Source organism: Acipenser ruthenus, unplaced genomic scaffold (genome assembly GCF_902713425.1).
Source record: "Acipenser ruthenus unplaced genomic scaffold, fAciRut3.2 maternal haplotype, whole genome shotgun sequence".
Classification (NCBI taxonomy): domain Eukaryota; kingdom Metazoa; phylum Chordata; class Actinopteri; order Acipenseriformes; family Acipenseridae; genus Acipenser; species Acipenser ruthenus.
This window is the reverse complement of record NW_026708530.1, coordinates 20,001-22,500: the sequence shown is the minus strand read 5'-3', so window position 1 is coordinate 22,500 and position 2,500 is coordinate 20,001. Positions and strand designations below refer to the sequence as shown.

The 2,500-nt window shown below is 37.1% G+C and overlaps 1 pseudogene; it reads left to right on the top strand.

Annotated features, from left to right (window-relative positions):
* Nucleotides 1-2,011: 2,011 nt before the first annotated feature.
* LOC117409927 (selenoprotein H-like) overlaps nt 2,012-2,500 on the top strand; it is a 3,665-nt pseudogene continuing 3,176 nt past the window's right edge.

The window sequence follows — 2,500 nt, the reverse complement described above, 5'->3', positions numbered from 1 at the left end:
ACGTAATTCCAGTCCAGTCTAGTGATATTAAACTGCAGTTACAATGTAATTCCAGTCCAGTCTAGTGATATTAAACTGCAGTTACAATGTAATTCCAGTCCAGTCTAGTGATATTAAACTGCAGTTACAATGTAATTCCAGTCCAGTCTAGTGATATTAAACTGCAGTTACAATGTAATTCCAGTCTAGTCTAGTGATATTAAACTGCAGTTACAATGTAATTCCAGTCCAGTCTAGTGATATTAAACTGCATTTACAATGTAATTCCAGTCCAGTCTAGTGATATTAAACTGCAGTTACAATGTAATTCCAGTCTAGTCCAGTCTAGTGATATTAAACTGCAGTTACAATGTAATTCCAGTCCAGTCCAGTCTAGTGATATTAAACTGCAGTTACAATGTAATTCCAGTCCAGTCTAGTGATATTAAACTGCAGTTACAATGTAATTCCAGTCTAGTCTAGTGATATTAAACTGCAGTTACAATGTAATTCCAGTCCAGTCTAGTGATATTAAACTGCAGTTACAATGTAATTCCAGTCCAGTCTAGTGATATTAAACTGCAGTTACAATGTAATTCCAGTCCAGTCTAGTCTAGTGATATTAAACTGCAGTTACAATGTAATTCCAGTCCAGTCTAGTGATATTAAACTGCAGTTACAATGTAATTCCAGTCCAGTCTAGTGATATTAAACTGCAGTTACAATGTAATTCCAGTCTAGTCTAGTGATATTAAACTGCAGTTACAATGTAATTCCAGTCCAGTCCAGTTTAGTGATATTAAACTGCAGTTACAATGTAATTCCAGTCTAGTCTAGTGATATTAAACTGCAGTTACAATGTAATTCCAGTCCAGTCCAGTCTAGTGATATTAAACTGCAGTTACAATGTAATTCCAGTCCAGTCTAGTGATATTAAACTGCAGTTACAACGTAATTCCAGTCCAGTCTAGTGATATTAAACTGCAGTTACAATGTAATTCCAGTCCAGTCTAGTGATATTAAACTGCAGTTACAATGTAATTCCAGTCCAGTCTAGTGATATTAAACTGCAGTTACAATGTAATTCCAGTCCAGTCTAGTGATATTAAACTGCAGTTACAATGTAATTCCAGTCTAGTCTAGTGATATTAAACTGCAGTTACAATGTAATTCCAGTCCAGTCTAGTGATATTAAACTGCAGTTACAATGTAATTCCAGTCCAGTCTAGTGATATTAAACTGCAGTTACAATGTAATTCCAGTCTAGTCCAGTCTAGTGATATTAAACTGCAGTTACAATGTAATTCCAGTCCAGTCCAGTCTAGTGATATTAAACTGCAGTTACAATGTAATTCCAGTCCAGTCTAGTGATATTAAACTGCAGTTACAATGTAATTCCAGTCTAGTCTAGTGATATTAAACTGCAGTTACAATGTAATTCCAGTCTAGTCTAGTGATATTAAACTGCAGTTACAATGCGATTCCAGTCCAGTGATATTATTATTATTTATTTCTTAGCAGACGCCCTTATCCAGGGCGACTTACAATCGTAAGCAAATACATTTCAAGTGTTACAATACAAGTAATACAATAACTTTTGTTCAAGTGTGACAAACCACAATTCAATAATACAGCAGATAATAGTGATAGTTACATCAGGATGTGATTAAATACAAAGTACTACAGGTTAAAAACTTGGCAGATTACAGTATTCTGAAGTACAGGATTAAATGCACTTCAGAATACTGTAAATGTAATGTTAATAAAGCTAATGTAATGTTAATAAAGCTGATAAAGACTTTGCTGTTGGAGCACACGAAGGAAAGGAAATAGAAAAAAAAGAAAGAATGAAAAGAAAGAAGTGAAATAGAATGAATGAAAAAGTTAAGAAAGGAGATTCTACAGTGTTTTAGAAATCGTGTGCTGTTCGCATTCAACGCTGGTTAATCAACACTGACACCTGGCGGCAATGCGGCGCTATTACAAGTGTTTTCAAAAAAACTACGCACATCAAGGCCGGTCTAATTTTACATTCCCCCCCCCCCCCCCCCACGTTGGTATCTTCCATTCAGAAGACACGCCCACGCTTCCCGCTGTATCACAAATACCTGGAGTTTGCAGAAAGGAGAGAGAGAGACAGAGAAACAAACACGTTGGTTTTTTTAACACAGCTGAATTAAAAAAAGGTAAGGTAAGGACTATCACGCTCTGTACGTTCTCCGTTTCTGCAGCTTTGTCTGCAAACGCATGCATTGTCTCGGAGTAAAATAGCCGGTATGTTTCTGTGAATCTAAAGCTTGCATGAATTGTGGAAAAACAAGTGACCGATCGCCGCCGAGTCGCATTGGTCTTTGCTTTAGGTAGTTTTATATATAAGACACTGTTTCACGCAATGCGTTGCACGGAGGGTGTGAAACCGGCGCCATTTCGGCTCTTAGTAGGAGTCTCACGCCGCGCTGTGTTCTGTAGTAAAGGGGCTGCGGTTTCTGTTATAAAATCCGTCATGAAATCCCTGCAGGAT